This window comes from Benincasa hispida, chromosome 2 (genome assembly GCF_027475165.1).
Source record: "Benincasa hispida cultivar pf3 chromosome 2, pf3_genome.v1.1, whole genome shotgun sequence".
NCBI lineage: Eukaryota > Viridiplantae > Streptophyta > Magnoliopsida > Cucurbitales > Cucurbitaceae > Benincasa > Benincasa hispida.
The window spans coordinates 37,579,566-37,601,425 of record NC_143479.1 but is presented as its reverse complement, the minus strand read 5'-3'; the positions used below and the strand labels follow the sequence as shown (position 1 = coordinate 37,601,425).

General features: G+C 31.5%; 1 pseudogene; it reads left to right on the top strand.

Annotated features, from left to right (window-relative positions):
• The first annotated feature begins 3,478 nt into the window (after positions 1 to 3,478).
• On the top strand, positions 3,479 to 17,221 carry LOC120072054 (23 kDa jasmonate-induced protein-like; annotated as a pseudogene).
• The last annotated feature ends 4,639 nt before the right edge of the window (positions 17,222 to 21,860 follow it).

Below are 21,860 nucleotides of genomic sequence, written 5' to 3'. Positions count from 1 at the left end.
GTTGCAACCGACATTAAAGACTTTCAGTAAAATTTCCAACCGACATTAAACCCTCTATTTTTTAAAATTATTAACCGACATTGAATTCCGAATCTATTCGTTTTTTCTAAATTCCATTGCCGAATCCATTTTTTTAGTCAAAAAGTATAACATGACACATCATCATTGAACGTTGTAGTTATGACATATTATTCATATATGGATTGTAAATTTATTAAATTTAATCCACAAATTATGCTATAAAATTATAATTTAAAAGGCTATACAATAATTCAGGCCTTGAAAACACAAATTACAAGTAATACAAACATTATGAGATTACTGTCTCTCTCCACTTGGTAAGTATGAACCCCTTCATAATTCTTCTTGTACCAACCCCCTAGCTTCAGTAGTGTCTGGTTATAGGCATCTTTGTCTAACCACTGTTGTTCAAAGGATCACAAACAAAAAAAATTTAAGACAAAGAATTGAAAGTAAAAATGTGATAAGAATTCATATTCAACTAACCATGTTTATTGGGAACGTGCATAAATGGTACATTCAAAGCAAAATTCTTGTAGTGAATGTGTTGGATCTAAAGTTCCCCAAGAAAAAGCATAAAGAGGTTGTGATACCAAATATTTACTCCTTTGTTGCATCTGCAAAACAAGAAAACTCAATAGTTGAATAAATGAGAGAATCTTCTTTTTCAAGTTCTTGAAGAAGAGAAGCTTGGTTACCTAGATATGAGATACGAAGACGATGAAAAATTTTCGGCAACATAACGATGCTACCACAACAAAACCAAAAATTTACCTTGAACCTGTTCAAAGAAACACACTCCCAAAAATATTTCACAACCACTTGTTCTCAACAGAACTATCAGAATTCCCAAAAAATGAATATTCAAGAACACATACATCAATAAGCAAATTTAGCTAACAATATACTTCAAACCTCAAAAGTTGTCACAAAGACTACCATAGTGCATGAATAACCCACAAACTACCATAGTGCGATCTACAAACTCGAGCACGTTGAATCAAATCTAAACTACAAATAAATACTACCCATGAGTCATAAATGGGTGTTACATTCTAATCCAATATGGTCCAAAGAGAAATAAGCACACTATAACTTCTCAAACAGGAATTTTCATATCATTAAAGTCACTTGAAAACACTTAGACACTGTGCTTAAAACTGCAAGCATTCAAAAATGCACTTACCAGGAACAATTTTCACCTGAATCCCTTGCTGTTGCAAGAAATCCATCTCCTCCCCACCCCTTCCAAACACCTAAAAAATACACAAACAAAAAAGGTTTAAGAAAAAGGATTGAAAGTGAAAATGTTATCAGAATTTATATTCAACTAACCGTATTTATTGGAATGTGCATAAATGGTACATTCAAGGCAAAATTCTTGTAGTGACGCTTATCGAATGATCAAATAATTTAAATCGAATATTAGAATGATGCTTATTGAATCTTAATATGAAAAATGTTACTAATGTAATAGAAATACCGATTCTGTTACAGAGTTAGATACTAACTATTTAAATCAGATGTTACAGAAAGCTAGTAGAGCAAATTCATCATAAATTCATACTTGTAATGATTTTTGGCTATATGTTAACCTAGCGTTTTCACATTTATTCTAGAATTTCTAGGACATTATAAAAATTGAACTGAAATTTAAATATTCAACAAGAATTTTAGGAATATACACATAGATAACCATATAATAAGTTCAAGTCTACATATGACAATGATGGTTACAAAGTTCGTTCTTACCTTCGATGAAGGTTCCACGCTTAGTGAATGAATCTATGCTCCTAAACCCAATCTCAACATTACACAACAAGCGCTCAAGACACTTGTTAAAGTGTACTCGTTTGGTTCCACACCATCCGAGAGCATCTCGGCAAAGAAACTTAAACTCTGAGCTGCTTGACCATTATCACAACAGGAAGATACAACTGAAGTCCATGAAATCACATTCTTTTTTTAAATTTTCTTGAAGGCTCTTATTGCAAATTCCAAGCTCCCAGACTTAGAGTAGAAGTTCGAAAGAGAGTTGCCACATTTGCATCCCGGGAATTGTTGGGCTCATGACTGCTGTACATCACCAAATATTTCTCACCAGGAGAAAAATCAATTAACTTAACCTACATTTTATATATTAAAAGCTTAAGGCCTTTGGGACGTTAGCAAGCACTGTCAGAAGGTCTGGAGTGAAAAACAATAACAAACCTGTTGATGGGCAAAGCGCATCAGATGGTTAAAAGTATCTGCTCCACCCCTGCAACACCCTGTCGGTGAATTGTTGCTAGGTAAGTCTCCAATGAGGACCACTGAACAAAACTCTCGGTCTAGAACTGTAAAAGAAAATTATTTAATTAAGATAGGGTTAACAGCCCCAGAGCAAAGATGCCTAAATAATATTATATCGATATCCCAACATCAACCAAAACAATCTAACCAGGAGAGAGTAGCAACTTTAGATATAAAAACAAGTCCAATACTCAAGACAGGCTAAAGGATACTCACTTGATGCTTGTAAACAGGCTCGGGCTTCAAATGTCTAGCATTATTCTAGAAAACCTCAGTATCGGAACCAAATCGGATAACAAACTGATCCCGTGCTTTTTCATCAGTTAGCCACTGTTGAAGTTTCTCCTGAAATGTTCAGAAGTAAATAACAATTAGCATCATACTTCCACGACAGGACACTTTGATCCATAAATGACATTCTCCCATGGTTCTTTTTCCCCATGGAAAATATTCAACTAAGCACAGCTCCCAGATAACCTTCAAATGATCCATAAAACCCCCACCTTTCCTCAAGAAAACATATCACAAGAAGCAGTGGAGAAGCAAAATCAAGTAACGTTGTAGATAGTTTACCCCAGAAGTATATGGGTTAATTTCAGGAGGGGCACACTCATATGGGACTTTCATAAATCTGTCGAAGTCCTCAAACATGTTAACTGTGAAAATATGAACTCTATCTAGCTTGTACCCATCAGTCTTCTCTTTAGCAAGCTCAGCCTCCTACAATATGACTTAAATTAAATGAGATGCTCAATTCACGGATCAGAACTACTGTATTACACACAAGAAAAATGAGATTACACACACGAAAAAAAGGACGTACAACAAAAAGCCTGGAATCACAGTCGAGTGCAAAAACAACTATAGTAACAAAACATATAGGAACAGAATTCCATGAAGGTAACATACTCTTGAATGAAACGCATGTTTAGTGGTAATCCAAAATATCACATTATCATATAGTGCACACTCTCTGAATGCTAAAAAGTATCCATTTCAAGACCATTCTAACAAGGAATATTTACGATGTACCACTAATGTTGTGCCAATATATTACTAGTATGCAAAGACAATGAGAGATTAGGAAATAATCATAACAATTTAAGTCAAACAAGTCATTAATTCATGAACATCAAACTACCTCTATAGTATTTATATTCCATCGATGAATTCCATCCACAGTGCGTCAAAAAGCACCCAACAGATTCATGTGATAAAACCCGCTCTTGTAAGCTCCATTGCACTATTTTCCCCCTTTCCCCTGTTTTTTCCAAAACCTCTACTGGCAAAATATGGCGTTTTAGATCGAATAATTCAGACGGCGGTTTCAGGACCCATAAAAATGAGCCCTGAATTGAAAAGCCCAGAAGCAATCTCATCGATTTGCTCTTGTTTCAAGTAAATGATGCTTTCAAATGAAATGTAGACGACGGATTGTGGGAGCTTTGAGTTTAGCCACTATAGTAAAATGACTAAAATACCCTTTAGAAAGGTCAAATTGTTACCTAGGCAAGAAATTAAGGCAAAAGAGGTCTAAAAAGTGCAAAACAAAGGCAGCATGGTGAACGACGCCATGCTCGATGCAAAAACCCAAGAGGGTAAAATAGAGTAGCATTGTGGCGCTCCTGATTTTTAAAATGTTGCATATTAAAGCAGCGTCGTGATGCTACATCGACTCCAACCCTATTTTATGTTCTTTGTGCCACCATTTGGAGGGGGTTCAATTGGAGATCACATAGGGCACTCCATAGAGGTCGAAGAGCTGCTGTTCAAAGGAATGTTTAGAGCCAAAATGTCAGGATTAATAGAAGGAGATCGAGAACACATCATAGATGCAGTGTCAACGAAGGATCGTGTTCAATAGATAACCCCCTCTCCTTATTTCTTCCATTTTAATATAATGTACAACATGTTTAGATTGATTAATTTGAAAACATCAATGGCTGAACATATTCGTAGTTCTAAGGATTGATTGATTTCAATACTACTGATGGATTGTGCTTAACTATTTTGATCGATTGAATTTATTGGCTTTTTATTGTGTTGTGCTTCCCCAATTGAATGCCTAATCAATATTTGATTGACTTTAGGATTTTAAATTTTTCTTGAGAGAGAGATTTTTAAGCTGGAATTAGCATGGTAAATTTATGTTGGAATATGCATGGTGATCGGGCTGAAAAAGGGACGTCATAAAACCCTGCGGTCCAAATCAAATAATTTTACCACACTTTACTCTAAAATAGGTAGTAAAGTGAAGTACGAAGTTGAACAACAGAGAGTAACTATAATTTCTTCATTTGAAAGCTTATAGTACAGTAACTGAAGGGGGGAGGGGGGTTGTTGATTGGACTTTTTTGTAATGGAAAGTAAATTTGCATGAAAATTTAAATGAGAGTGAGAGAGAGATTTGTGAAATTAATTAAAAAAAAATCTAGCTTGGGTTTCATGTTATGTTTCCCCAATTAATTCAATCGATCATTCAACTCTAGATCAAATCTCATGCTTACGCTAGCCAAATTGATTAGAATCCTAATCAATCATTATGATTTCCTAATTAGCCCAATTAAATTACATGAATCTATACAAACCTAAATGGTCTAATTGCATTAAGCTTTAGGAATTAAGCTAGATGAAAAAATTAATTTCCATCGTCTAACTAATTCATTCAGTATGGTTCTAAGTCAAGGCTGATTAAAGTAATACCTATTGATAATCGACTCACAACAAGCAAGTTAATCTAACCCTTTGCTTCTAAACGGTTTATTACCTTCATCAAGGATAAATCTAAAGCATGGGAAGACAAAATTCAAGCATTGGTTGTCAATCAATAATAAGAAATAGTCATTCATAACAGTGAATCAGATTAAATCCCATACATAAGAAGTTTGAAAAATGTTTGATGAAGAACAAGTATCACAACTAAACTAAAAGGGGGGAAACAATCAAACCAACCTAGAAGAGTTACCTTTAGTCTATAATCATCTTCCAAATGCAAAAGATTAAGCTCCAAGAAGACAAAAATAGTTAAAAACAAGTATTCATAGTGGAGAGGAGAAGAAAATGGGCTAGAACGAGGAATAATGGCATGATGTGAGATATCGGGCAAACATTTCATTTTATAACAGGCGCATAACCTTGCAACGTTAGGGCACAACGTCGTGACTCTAAGGGGCTGAGAGGCCATCTTGCAGCAACTTAGCGCTGGGCCACATAAGAGTTTAGACTCTAACGGGCTGAGAGGCCATCTTGCCGCAACGTCGTGCACGGACACCCACGTAAGAGTTTTAGAGTAATGCAGTGCTCTCCTCACTTCACGAATTTGATGTAATTTATCTTCGAGTGTAGCGTAGAGCGCATCGTATAAGGAAATTACACTCTCCTTCAAGGGTACTTTCGTAATTATGTTGCCTTCTTTCTCTCGTGAAGCAATTGAGGTCCAATTTTGTCCGTATTAGCACCATTTCACACCGAACATCTCATTCTACCTCTTAGATGCCCTAGACTTGTGAAATCATCAAATAAGCACATTAAATAGAGCAAGACTTCGAATTAAGTAGAGGAAGATAGCACATTTTAGGTGCTATCAAATCACCCAACTTGATTCTTGATCGTCCTCGAGCAAAGTAGAACATGCAATCATACAAGGATCAACTTACTAACTTACCAAATTCCCTACTGCAACCTTAAAAGTCAACAAAAATCATGTTCATAGTCAACTAAACCATCCAAAAGTATTTAATAAATTCAAGACATTGTTGGAAATTGGAAATTTCATTTTAAATCTTCTCATGCATAAATAAGTTTTAAGCTATCTATTTTAAGCACAAGCAAACCCGGAATAGACTTATGAAGTCTCAGTTCGTTTTTCTTCTACTCTGACTCAAGTACTAATTATCAAATATCAAAACACAGAAGATAGTAATATATCAATTAAGGTGCCTAAAAGCACACGTGGAATCCTAAACTTGCATTTATTTTACCTAGGAGCACTAGCTTTCACACCTTTACTATAGGGAACCTTACCTACTCTTTTCTCGCGGGTGTTCTAACTGATCACAGCAAAAGGCAACTGTTTTTATCCCTAGCAATGCATATATACACATTACAAGTTTATACTGTTTTTTCTTTTGATATTCTTTTTACTCCTAATCTTTTCCTTGTCAACTTAATCTTTTTTTTAGTAGGCATATAAATCAAATATTTTTTTCCTCAGTATGACGTTACCACTAATTATGCAAGACATTCTCTAATTAGTGGGGTCTTTCGGAATGACAACAAAACTATGGCCTCATAATGCAATTCTAATAAGCAAACAAGAGTCAAGATAGATGGACAAAGTACCTAAAGATGCATAAGTTAAATAAAGCAAAATTTTCAAAATTGACCTAAAAATCATAAATGCCTTTTTTCTAACCTAATTTCATGTCAACATGATCAATATGAGTGCATCACTGACTAGTCATTTTGAGGAACAATGAATTATGACACTTTTACTGTTATTGTTACTATTACCATTATCATTTGACCTTCAGAGGTAATGATAACAGTAGGTAATGGTAAATGTGACAAAATTCATAATTATAGGTAAACACGATCAAAAGCAATTCAATTGTATTTACGATTCATGCTCATTACAATTGATCCATCAATAAAATTCCATTACGATTACACTAATTTTCATTATAATTTGATAAAAATGGCTTAAGTTGAAACTCTTCACTACATTTCAATTTTGAAAACATGTATGTTAAAAATATTATTTATATTTCCAAAGGTTACCCTACATTTGATTTTGGTCCTCAAAGATTAGAAAAATTAATTTTGTCCCCCAAATTAAAAATGAGAAAATGAGAAAAAAAAATATGAAAGAAAGTGAAAATGAAGGGTAATTTGGATTGACTCGAGGAAAAGGTGTTTTTCAAAACACTCATTTTTACTTAGACACTTTTCTTTAAAATTGTTGAAAATACACTTCAAAATCTATTTTGACTAGTTGCCAAACACTCTATTTTTTTTCGAAAATGACTCATTTTTTAGGGACGGTCGCATGAATAGGGAAAAAAAAATTACAAGCATGTCTCAACAATTTGTCTTTTGCAATTTCAACAAAATAACGGTCCACCCAAACACTAAAAGAGTAAAAGTCCAAAATGCCCTTGTACTTTTGATATACTTCATTTTAGGTCATCATCTTAATGATATACTATCAATAAACTAATAATATATTTGAAATTTTATTTTTAATGAGTGTTGACATATTATTGATATACCAATGTTATACTTGAAATGAATTAAGCCCATAAAAGCAACACACAATATGAAAGTTAAGCTCACATGCACCTCAACAATTCTAAGTTCGTAAAAATAGCAAAATTAACAAAATCACTCGAGATGAAATAATCAAAATAAAAAATGTCTCTCATAGTTAAAGTGCATAATTGCTATTAGAAATACTGATAATAGACTTGGAACATTGATTGATGTTAGATATAATATTTATATACTTATGTCTTACTCAAAGTATTTACTAATTATTATCTAATACACTCAAATCTTATATTTGTTAGAGCTAGAAAACATGCAGCGGAAGAAAAACGGATCATTAAACATTCTAATTCATTAATTTTTGCTTCGAATTAAGCTTGCTTATAAACTATCAAGAGGGTTTCCTGACATACCTTTGAAGAAACAGTTGAATCATGATTCCACCTGCAAATCTTCTCCAAATCAGCTTGTGAACCACCACAAGGTCTTCCCTACTATCTTCTTGGTGCCTTGGATTGAGTAGTGAGACTCAAAATAAGCTTGAATTAAGGGAAAAGAAGATGAGAGGTTACTGGTTTTTAGACTTGAAGAACACTTGTTCAAGACATATTTTTAGCCAAAATGAACCCTTTTGCATACCCAATTCCACTCACATTCTTCAGTATATATTGCATGACAATCATGCAAGAACAATTGCTACATGAATTACAACTCATGCTTGGATTAATGACTGAATTTGGAGAGTGGAAAGTGTGTAAGCTAGTTGGAAATGGAAGTGGAAAAATCCAAACTTTTTCAGTTCCAATTTTCTTTTTTTTTAATTTTAATTTAAAATTTTCAAATTAAAACTTAATTTCAATTTTTAATTCAATAACTAAAACTAAAATTATATTTAATTTTACAAAAATTAATTCAAAATTAATTTTTCTAATAAAATTAATAATTAATAATTAATTCAATTAATTTAATATCAAATATTAAATTAATTTAACACTAGTTCCACCATCATGAATCCCTATTTATGAATTTAATATTTAAATTATATTTAAATATTAATTGATTCTCCAATTTCATTTAATTCCAAAATTAAACGTATAATTATATCACATATAATTACTATTTCCCTTAATTCTAATTTGAACATTTCAAATCAACTTATCACGCTACTCTAGGGCTAATCCATTTATGAGCTAGTAGCGGGACCTTGTGGATCTACAGATCATGGGATCCAACGATCCGAGATTAATTGGCTAAACTATTTATACCGAATTAACTCCCATTCGTTAACTACTGGGTCACTCCACTAAAGCTCGGAGTTGCATTCCCCTCACTGTAGATATATTATGTTCACTCGATATAACCATGATTAGTAAGTTAATCCTTCACAGGTTGTTCGTAATAACGATTGGGTCAAATGACTGTTTTAACCCTGAGATTACCTCTTATTCCTTAAGTCCCATTGATCCTCTAATGTACAATATGTTTGTGATCCGATCATCAAACCAAGTCCCTCTCGTGCCAATGAGAGGGCGGAACCCCTTATTCAAGTCCAGGAGTTAGCAATTAAGGAAACAACCTCTATACTATCCCTGAAAACAGGTAGGAGTGAATTCCATTTTGCACCCTATGTCCCTAACTATCTACTCGGTCTTACCCTTGAAATGAGAGGCTTATTGAGCCGGTGCTGTTGAGCCAACCCTCACCTATGCAAATCTAAGGATAATCCTAAATAAACAGGAGTTCATAGTTAGCTCAGGATTAAGGTCAACCTAGGTCATCGCTTTAAAATAGTTAGCTTAACTAGTAAACAACGTCATAAAGTAAGAGTGACTTATTTCGTGGTCCGATCTTGTGCAAACTCATTGCACAGGACGCCCCCACTCCTCATGTCATTACATATACGAATCAGGATTACTTCGTCTGTAGCACTTTACAACTCTTTGTAACAACTACAGAGTGCGTCACATCCAATAGTGTTACCAAAATAAGGTGTCCAACCTTATTCATATACTATAGATCATTTTGACTATTTACTCGAACCTGATCCACTTTTATGTCTCTACATAAAGTTCAAGTATTCATGTAATAGTTAGAGATTTTTTAGTATTGGATTTATTTCTATAACGAAATTAGCAATTCATATATTCAATAACAACTTTATTGAATTTTCAGAATAAGTTTGACTGTTTACAAACCACGAGTTTTATGACATAAAACCCAACAATATTTGATATACTACTAATATACTTGGATATCTATTTATAAAATAAAACATGCATGTTTTACTTCAAAAGAGGTTACTAATTGAATGTTAACTATTGTTGTTAAGTATACTTCTAATACACTTGGAATGTTCATTTTTGTTAGAGTTTACTAATGATACACTCATGTGATCTTACTTCAAGTATTAATTGATTGATGTTTGATACACTTACATCTTATATATGATATATTGGTGATAAAATTGGAATATAATGCTTATAAAATGAAACACACATGTTTTACTTAAAAATAAGTTATTGATTGACTATTGATTAGAGTTAGAAATACTGTTGATAGTCTTGAATCTTGATTAGTGTAAGATATATGGTTGATACACTCATGTCTTACTTCATGTACTATCTTATTGATATTTGATACATTCATAAATTATAGTCTAATATAGAGCTGAAAGTTATTTGGTATTTGATATACTACTAATATACTATTGATAATATTGAAAGTTGATTGGTTTATGATATATTGTTGTTATACTTTTGAGATGCTTGAGAGTTGATTGATATGTATTGATATATTGTTGATATATTGGTGATACACTTAAAAGTTGATTGGTACGTGATATACTGCTTATATACCATTGATATTATTGAAAGTTATTTGTTATGTAATAATATACAACTGATATTATTGATGTAGTTATAACTTGTTTGATATCTATTATATATAAGAGTTGTTTGATTTCCTTGAAAAAAAAAAAATCGTTGTTTGATATGTGATATATTGTTGATATACTATTTACTCAAAACTTTATTTATATTTGATAAACTCCTCATGTATCTCTTGGAACCTTAACTTAACGATTTATTATAACTCCAAATTAGATGCTATTAAAATTCTCATTAAAACCATCATATTGCTATAAAAGTGTGGAAATTAAATGATATACAAAATATTAGGTATATCATTCAATTGATATATATTATCCAAAATTAAACCTCCAAAAAAAAAAAAAAAACCTAACTAACTAAGTTAGAATACATCAAAAGAATATTTTTTTAAAAAAAAAAACATATGTTGTTGTTCGCACGAGATTTCAAGAGAAATTTATTTCGTGGAACTTGAACTTTGTATTTGTATTAATTTTGTGGAAAGTGAGTACAATCTCTAATACATAGTATTTTGATGCTTTCAAAATAAACTATAATCTTTAAGTTGGTTGATCTTCTTGAACGAATGACCTTTGGGCTTGTCGATCTTCTTGGGTGATCAGCCTTTGGGCTTGTTGATCTTCTTGGATGATCGGCCTTTGGGCTTGATGATCTTCTTGGACGGTCGTCCTTGGACTTGTCGATCTTATTGGATGATCGGCCTTTAGACTTTTTGATCTTCTTGGATGATCGATTTTTGGGCTTGTTGATCTTCTTGGACGATCGGTCTTTGGGCTTATTGATCCTCTTGGATGATCGGCCTTCGGGCTTATTGATCTTCTTGGAGGATTAGTGTTCGTACGAGACTTCTAGAGAAACTTGTTTCGTGGAATTGACTTGAGTGGGTGTTGATGTTGAGGTTGATTTGATGTAATATGGTTCAATCTCTAGTACTGATCCTCTGATTCTCTTAGGTTGGATGAATGTGCTCGACTTGAAGAAGAAAAGCACCGAACATTCTTGAAGTAGAAGTCTTGAAAGAATCTTTGTGTCTTCAAGGGTCTTCTGTCTTCTAGGGTTGCAGCTTCAGGAGTCTTGGAAGTCTTCTGCTTGTTGATGAATTCTCTCTGGGCCCTCTGAATGTAGAAAATGTTGACCTCTCCAAATAAGGAGAGCTTCTTTATTTATAGAGTTCACAAGTGGGCTTAAGCTTGGCTCTTGGGTTTGAGGAGATTGAATATTCAGCTTGTAAGTTGTGAAGATACGGTCAGTTTGTTGAAATCTTCTAATCTTCAAAACTTCAAATAGTTTAGATCTTCATTTCTTCAGAATTTGAGAACTAAAGTCTTCAAAGCTTGAGAAGCTTCGGTCTTCAGCACTTGAGAACTTGAGTCTTGGATCTTGGGAGCTATCTTCAGAGCTTCAATATGTCTTCTGATCTTCAGAGCTTTAGTGTCTTTTATATGTCTTTTGATCTTCAGAGCTCTAATGTCTTTTGATTTTCATAGCTTTGATATGTTTTCTGCTCTTCAGAGCTTTAGTGTCTTCTGATCTTCAAAGCTTTAGTGTCTTCTGATCTTCAAAGCTTTGGAGGAGTCATGTTCTTCACATCCTTGGAGCTTCAGACTTCAAATCTTCAGAGAGCTTTTACCTTCCATTCCTCCTACCTCCTAAATGAAGAGGTAGAGCCTCTATTTATAAAGATTCCTTATGGGCCTTACATGGGCTTGGTTGGTCCATGGACCTGGCCTTTAGGCTCAATTAATCGAATTTGGGTCTGATTTAACATTCATGTAACCCAGATAATAATATCAAATTGGGTCAAATTAATCTTATCGGATTCAACAGTCACGATGAAACCACATGGCGCCATTGGACTTTGTCTTCAACTTCAATTCGAGACACATGTTCACTATTAATTGGTCCCAAATTTGATGATAGACGTGGCAATTTGTGATTGGTCCAAAATTTCTCCTTCAACAGATGCAAAATAATTTTGTTGTGTGATGGGTCTACGGGTTGGAGAACAAAGAGAAGAATAGGTCTGTGGGATGGGGTCTGTGGTTACAAAATAATTTGGCAAATTGGAATAAAATAAATTGAAAATTGGATTTCTTAAAAATGTCGTAGGTGCAAAATATAAAATGTGGTTGACATACTTACAATATTATATTTCTAAATTGCCACCCATTGCAAATCCGTTATTTTTTAAGTTAAACGATTGAAAATGCATTCCCAACCTACTCAAAAACCATCTTAATAAAACAAAGGTACAATTAGAATTGAAAGTGATTTTTTTAATTAATCTTATCAGGGTACTCATTGAACTCTTGAAATTTTTTTAATTTAATGTTTTCAAGATTTATTCTTTAATATCTCTAATATATTTATGTTGTTATTTTCATAATAGAAATTATTATTCACATTAAAGTGTTCAACAATAAATGGAATCTATCATTATTTAAATACTAGTACTAATTCTAGGGTTCATTTCAATAACTATTTTCGACCAAAGTGGACAGGTTCTAATCCATTTACACATATTATATATGGAAAGAAAATATCTATTTGTTTTTCATTGACTTATTGCCTTATATGCATTTTAGACGGTAGTTAGGACATATAAAATGACGATAATATATTTTAAATTTTTATTTATTTTCTTTTGTCAAAATTTTAAAACCCTAACACACTGAAAATGATAACCTATCTACCTTTAGTTTTGTTTTATTCACTACATATATATTTTAATTATATTTATTTAATTAGCTTTTGACATTATAAAGTGTAGCAGATGTATGAGGGTTTCAACTTATCAACCTATAGTTTGTTTTTATTCATAAGTTGTTCTGTTCACTTATCTATATATATATTATATATATTAAATCAGGTTTATTTCATTAGTTTTTTTTTTTTACCTTATAAAGTGTAACGGGTTTGGAAGGTCACAATCTAAATAAGAAAATTATTTCAAATGGTAAAACTGTTGAAAATATTTACAAGATATAGCAAAATTTTAGAATTATCAATGATAAACGCTGATAAACACTGATAGACTTCTAATAAAATGGTAGACACTTATTTCAAATGGTAGAAGTCTAACATTGATAGTTTTAAAATTTTGTTATATTTTGTAAATATTTTATTTTATTTTTCTATATTTAAAAATGACTCATCTAAATATCTACCTATAGTTTGTTATATATATATATATATATGTAAATAATTTACCATTAATTTTTTGACATTATAAACTTTAATGCAATTGTTAGAGAATCACATGTATATATATATATATATATATACACACTTAATTAGTTTTGTTGAGATTTTAAAGTGTAACAAAGGGAGAGAATTCTGGAGTCTTTTTTAAGTATTTATTTGCCAAATATAATAATATAAATTTTTGTGTGGATAATTTTCAGATATAGTAAAATGAAACAAAATATTTATAATAAATATATCAACATTTTATTATTTATAGATCACGATAGACTAATATATATATCTATTTATTTTATTTTACTATTATTTGTAGATATTTTTAGCAATTTTGTTATTTCAAATAATTTTTCATTTTTATGTTTAAATTAAAAAGACAAAAAAAAAAAGCACAATAGATTTTTCTTAAAGAAGAAAAGGACTACATTAATATTTTTAAATACAGAAAAAGAAATCAAAATATTTATAAAATATAGCAAAATTTTAGAATTATCAATGATAAGACGTTGATAGATACACTGATAGATACATTGATATAAGTCTATCAACATCTATCATTGATAGTTTTAAAATTTTCTTATATCTTATAAATATTTTAAATAATTTTTCCTTAATTATTTTAACCACTACTGCAATTTCAAACTAATTAGCCTGAATCTTCCTCTCCCTTTCTGTTATTTTTCCTTGCTAATTCCACATAATTTTTCAAGAAAACAAAACAAAATATGGGATAAATTAAGTGGATAAATTCGATTAATTATATATATATATATATATATATATTTAAAAAATATCGTTAGTAAAGGTGGAGGATAGTTTAAATTTGACCGACAAAAATATATAAAGAAAAGAAAATTAAAAATAATGCCGACAGGTTCCACGTTTTATTTTATTTTTTAATTTACTCTATTTTTCTTCTTCTTTTATTTTTTTTTAATTATTTTTTGGACATTATAAATATGTGACAGTACCATTGAAAAATCACACAAAAGGTTTCATTATAGCCTCAAGGAGTGTATGTTTATAGAAACTATACTTTCTCTTTCCATTTCTCTTCAATTGAATCCATTTGGCAAATATTATCATTTTCTTTTTTAATATTTATTTTTGTAAACATTCATTATTTTTTTTCCCAATTGTATGTTATATGTTTTTTCTATTGTTTTTTATGGTTAAAGTTTCTACTTTTATTATCTTACAACTTTTTTTGGATTAGAAAAAAGAAAAAAAAAACGAAGAATGATAACATGACATGCCTCTGGATTACTTTTACCAAGTCTAATTTCATGGATTTTTCCCTTTTTATTTCAGATATATATTGAGGATAGTAAACAGTGTGTTTGGTAGTCCGATTACGGATGAAATTCTAAAAGTCATGCATGAATATCAAGGAAAGACAATAATACGTCGAGATAGAGCACATGTGGCACTCAACATGAAGAATGCTCAAGAAAAAGACAAAAATGCTCGAGAATATGTACCATGGTTGAAGGAACAATGGGGAGATGGAGTTTCTACTCTTTGCTTAATTTACAATGCTACTGGTGATACTATAAAATTTGTTTGTGAACACAGTTGATTTGGTGATATTGGGCCTGGTCCTTACCCAATCGATATTGCAAATGGTCAGTGGGGTGGGTTTCTTCATGTCAAAAACTTTGGACTCACAAGATCTTGTGGTGCTGTCGTATATCGTGGTTTAAATGATGATGGTGTGCATTGTGATTGGATGGCAGCACGGTCCAATTCCATCTTTCGTGCATTTGCAAACAATGCAGTTAGTCAACTTTTTTTTCAACCCTTCTTTTTTTTTTTTTTTTTCATTTGATTTTAGTACCTAAGCTTCTAAAAAATTAATTTCAAATGTTGAATTTGTTAGAGTGTACATTAAATTATCAAAAATCCAGATAAGGCAAGAGAAAATGTTAAACAAAATTTCATTAATTTTGAAGGAGAAAGGAGAGGACTTTCAAAAATAGAAAAATAAGAAAAACTATTTTTATAAGATAGCAAAATTTAATCATTTTAAATTTCTATCACAATGATAGACTACTTTCAACTTCTATTAATGATAAACTTCTATCAGTTTTTATCACTGATAGAGACCGATAGAAGTCTACTAGTGTCTATCAATAGTTTGATATTTTTTCTATCTATAAAAATTTTCCATATATATATATATATATAAACACACTTTTTTCTTTTTTGTTAAATTACTATTTTTTTCTAAGCAATTGCTATTTTATCCTTTTAAATTTGGAAGGATATGAGAAAAAAAGTGGCAGTACTATTAAGATTTATAATTAAGACATAACATATTAAAAAAAAAAAATTATTACTTTTACGTAATAAAATACTGTGGAAAATTTTGATTATTTTGTTTTATTACCGAGCTAAAAATAAGTTAAAATAAAATTTATTTTAGTTAGAGTTACTATTTAGGAAAAAAATGATTAATTAGTGTTTCTTCCTCTGTCTCCTAAAATATTTGAAACTCAATTTGCTAAAAATTACATGAATCTAATGTAAAATTTTTAAATTTGAATACAAGAAAATGTTGTGGTAACTTCAATTTTAATTTCCAAGATTTTAAATAATTTATTTCATACTTTAAGCTTTTAGCATTATACCTTTTCATGGACTAAAGTACTTTCCATCGATCTTAAGGAATTTATAGACTAAATTACTTTCAATATTATGGAAAGGAGAGGAGTGCATCAAATGATTGGTATAATCTCACTTTTAACTTGCATAATGTTCTTTACTTATTATATTTTAAAATTGTTTATATATTTTTATAACTAAGGACAAAATTAGAACTAATAATGAGTTTTGAAAATATTTGAGTCTTTAATTTTAAATCTATTTATTATATCCATCAAACTAACTATTTAAATTATATTTTTTTTTTCACAATATGTGGACTTTATGAATCAAATCTTTGATTTCGAGATTGATAATATAAGCAATATGCCTATACTTATTTTGGAATAGTTGCTTCGAGTTTTGCCTTAATTTAAATTATTAGTCTTATATATATTTATGAACTAAAGTACTTTCGATCGATCTTAAGGACACATGCACGCCCCTCGCATTTAAACTTCTAGAAATAGAGGCCAAATAAATTTGCATTTTGTTGACAAATTTTAGAGGTAGAGATTCATAATAAGTTTAACAACTTTTTCTTTTTAAAGTCCATTTATTGTTTGTGTTTCCTAGGCATATACCGAGATTCGAGAGGAAGGACATTATGTTAATCATGACCACTAGAGTACATTTTTAACTTAGTAAAAGGTTCTCGTCTCACTCATTCAGATAAGTGGAACAAATGTCTATCAAGTGCGACTACAGGAAGTTATACTAGTTCTATATTTGAGGCAACATTCACCCTCGACGAGGCTTGAGTCTCTCAATGTGTGCACCTTCGAAAGAAATACGGTGAAAACATTGTAATTTATGTATTACTGAACCTATACCTTTCAATGATTGCCCCTTTGAACTTTTATCTTTAAGATTTGTGCAATTACATTGTGTTCTATAGCCTCTAATTTTTACTTGCATGGAAAAAAATATTTAAATTTAATGTTGAAGTCAAATCAAAATGTAGTGTATGTTACGTTTGATTTGTGATATGAAAATAAAGGTTGAGAACAACGAAGTGCATTAAAATAAATTTATATTACGTGTTTTGTTTGTTTTAAAACATATGTCTAGACACTGAAAATAGTTTTGTATATGGTAATTTTAGAATTTTAAGTTTTAAGTTTTTTTTTTTTTTTAAAAAAGATATTGAATTAATATATGGATGGGTGAATGAAACCTCTGACTCGAGGTTTGATAATACAAGCATTATATTAGTTGAACTATACTCGGTTTAGCATTACATTTTAAGTTTCATTTTGTACAAAGAAATATTAAAGAGAAATGGTGCTAAAAGAATTTGGTCCTATCTCAAAATATGGAAATTAGTTATTATATTCCAACCAGGGCCTAATCGTATGGATTAAGTCTAATTCTCTCTAGGTCTAGCAAGGCTTGTCAAGTCTCTTCATCAAGTAAAATACCATCATTACAACAAATTAGGCCTTTGATGTCAATTCAAAATAATAATAATAATAATAATAAAGCACAAATGTACAATGTCAGGCGGGGTGGAAAAATGGATTCTTAGTGTCAATTTTTGGCTTCGTTATAAATACATTTGATGAGGCTACAATGTGTGTTTAAAACCGATATTAAAGATCTTGTGCGAAAGGGATAAATTGAATCAATTATGGAAAACATGAAAAGGAGAGAAAACATAAATATTAATTTTAACCTATAATTTTAATATGATTTTTTTTTAGGAAAGAGTTTTAATATGGATTTAATTCATATTAAAAGATATTTGAATCTCATTCAAATATATCTCTCTCATATTATAAAATTTAATTCTTAATCTCATTCAGAATTAACTTTATATTATAATGTATCTATATATTAATTGCATCTCATACAATTAATTTACATTCCCTTATTTAATTTGAAAATTGTAAATTATTCCAACACTATATTATTCTTATTTTATCCTTAGTGAGCTAGCAAGGAGACCTAATAGACCTACAGATTTGAAGCTCCAATGATCCGAGATTAACTAATTAAACTCTTTAATTATGTTAATCAACATTCATTAATTGTGTGTCACTCTACTAAAGACCCATAATTGCACGCTTTGCATTATAAATATATTTATATGTCCACAAATATAACCAATTACAAATAAACCGACCTTTCACGAATTGCATGTAATTACAGCAGGATCAAATTACCATTTTACTCATGTAATTACCTCTTACTCCTTAAGTGTCACCGATCCCTTTAATGAACCATCAGCTTATAGTCCAACTATAAACTAAGTCCCTCTTGGGCCAATGAGAGAGTGAGAGCTCATTGTTCAAGACCTGGAACAAGCCTTTAAGGGAGAAATTCATCTACTTATCTTAAAACAGGAAGGAGTAAACTCCATCTTGTGTAGCTATGTTCCCAGCTCACTACTAGGACAAGTCCCAAAAATAGTAGGCTTATTGAATCAGCAACTCGGTCCGCTCTCACCCATACAAATCAAAGGACTGCTCTCATAGACAGGAGTTCATAACTCACTTGAGATTGAGATCTATTTAACTATGGTCATCCTATGAAATGCTAATCTCTTCAGTCAAGGGTATTATAAAGAGAAATTAATCATTTCGTGGTTTGGTCTTATGCAACCTCTTTGTATAGGATACTCTCACTCGCTGTCTCTACATGAACGATTTGGATCACATTATTGGTAAAATTTACAATTGTTGTAACACTTAAAAAGTGTGTCATATCCGTACTGTCACTAAGATAAGATACAAACTTATCCATATACTACAGACCATTCAGGTTATTACTTGAACATGATCCACCTATATGTCTACCACTTACTATTCAAGTTGCATAAAAATAACATTGGGTCTTAGTTTATTGGATTGAGTTAGGCCCAAATAAAATAACTCTTTATTTTATTAATTAAACCATTCGTTACGAGATCGATGAGATTTAAGACACTAATCCCAACAATCTCCCACATGTTCTAAATCAAGTAAGATGTATAATACAAAGTAGAAGCACCACTATTATCACAATAAAGTGTGATGGGCAAAGACATGTTTGGAACGACTTCTAAATCAATCTGGAACTTCCTCAATCAAACAACTTCCTTAGCAGCTTCACAAGCAACTACTTATTCAACTTTTATTGTGGGTCCATGATGCATCCTTACTTGATGCTTCGCCAAACTCTATCTCTCTTTTCAGAATGAACACTGATCCTGATGTGGAGATCCTAGAATCCATATCAATATGAAGATCAGAGTCTTTGTATCCTGTAAAAATCAAATCCTTAGCCCCATAAACAAGCATATAGTCTCTTGTTCTCTTTAGATACTTGAGGATAGTTTTGACCGTTGTCTAGTGATCAAATCCTTAACTGGATTGATATTTATTAACAATCCCTACTGATAAGGATTGATATTACTATGGTAAATGTCAGGTCTTGTACACAATATGACATACATAAGGCTACCCACAGCCGATGTATAAAAAATCAGTCTCATTTCCTCAACCTCTTGAGAAGTCTTATGACGTTGTTCCTTAAACAATGAAATTCCATGCCTGAAAGGTAGTAAACCCTTCTTGAAATTATGTGTTGGATACATGACAAGAACTTTGTCAATATACGATGTCTTAGACAAAGCTAATGTTTCATTCTTATGATCCTTAATTGTTTGGATCCCTAAAACAAACTGTGCCTTACCCAAATGTTTCATTTGGAATTGAGCGGCTAGCCAATTCTTAATGTCACTTAGAAAACCTACATCATTCCTAATAAGTAGGATATCATCCACATACAACTCTAGAAGTGCTACAGTACCTTTGATGAACTTCTTGTAGACATAAGGTTCATCAAGATTCTGATAAAAACCATAAGATTTGATCGCAATATGAAACCTTTTATTTCAAGATCTAGATGCCTATATCAATCCATAAATCACCGATTAAGCTTGCAAACTTTTTACTTTTGACCTTCTTTAATGAATTCTTTTGGTTGTTTCATGTTGATGCTCTCTTCAAGATTACCAATCAGAATGGTAGTCTTGACATCTACTAGCCATCTTTCATAGTCATAATATGTGGCAATAGATAAGAGAATTTGGATAGACTTAAGCTGACAACAAGTAAGAAAGTTTCTTCATAGTCTACTCCCTCAACCTGGGTATAACCCTTTAACCACTAATCTAGCCTTAAAGATTTGTACCTTACCATCTACTCCTCTTTTTCTCTTGTAAATTCATTTGCAACCTATAGGTTTTACCCCATCAGGTTGATCCACAAAATCTTAGACCTAATTGGAGTACATTGACTCCATTTTTTTATTCATGGCTTTAATCCACGCATCTTTATCTATATCTTTCATTGCTTGCTTTTAAGTAAATGGATTCTCAACGTCATCATTATATATGATTTCCTGGGCTTTTGTCAAACCCATATAACAAGTAGGCTGGGTTACAACCTTCCCATTACGTCGAGGGACTTTCAACTCTTAAGAAGGTTGTTCTTGACTATATGCACCAACTTCATCAATAACTCGTGTTGATGTACTTGGTAAATGAACAACTCTTGTTGAGATACTTGTAGTTTCACTGGAAATCTCACTTATCACTATTTTGCTTTGTGGTTTGTGATCCCTCATGTAGTCTTCTTCCAAAAAGGTAGCATTTATCTATACAAATACTTTATTCTCTTTAGGATCAAAGAAGTACCCACCTCTCGTTTCCTTGGGATAAGCTATAAAAAAGCATACATTTGAACGAGGTTCAAACTTCTTTGAATTTGTCATGAGCACATATATTGGACATCCCCAAGCCTTGAAGTGGCATAACTAACTTTATGACCAATTGAAAGTTAAAAAGTGTTTTAGAAATACTTTTTGATAGAATATTATTCAAGATATAAACTGTAGTCTCCTCTGCATATCCCCAAAACGAGTCAGGAAGTTGAGCAAAGCTCATCATAGACTGAACCATGTCCAACAGGATTCTATGTGCATTATTTTCTTTAGATTTAGGATTTTTTAATGTATTTTTATCAAATTTGACGTGTTTGCTAATGATTTATAGGATGATCGATAAATTAATTTCACTCAAAATAAGCCAAAAATGACTAAATTAAGCTTAAAGGAGTCAAAAGCGAGCAATGAACCAGAGAAAGTGAAGAAAAGAGAGGAAAATTCTATGTATCAAAAGGTAGGGAACATTGCAACGCTGGTCGTAGAATTGCAATTTTACGACATGAAACGATGTTTAACGTCAGAAGGCAGTAGCTACACTTTACAAGGTAGCGTTGAAATGATAAGCCTAAGCATTGCAACGCTTTGGCAGAATCAGACCAACGCAACACTGCTGTCGAAGTGTCGCAACATTGGCTTTCCTTATTTGAAAATTTTAATAACTTTGATAAAGATTTTGTGCCAAATGTCCTACCCTCTAATTAATTTGACGATTCTAAATAGAGGAAACGATTCTAACCTAATTGAAAGATATTCAAACCTCAATTGTGGAGACCATTCAACTTTTCGATGTGCTAACGGAGAGAACAGTGGCGATTTCTACTGAAGTAGGAGCATTCTGTG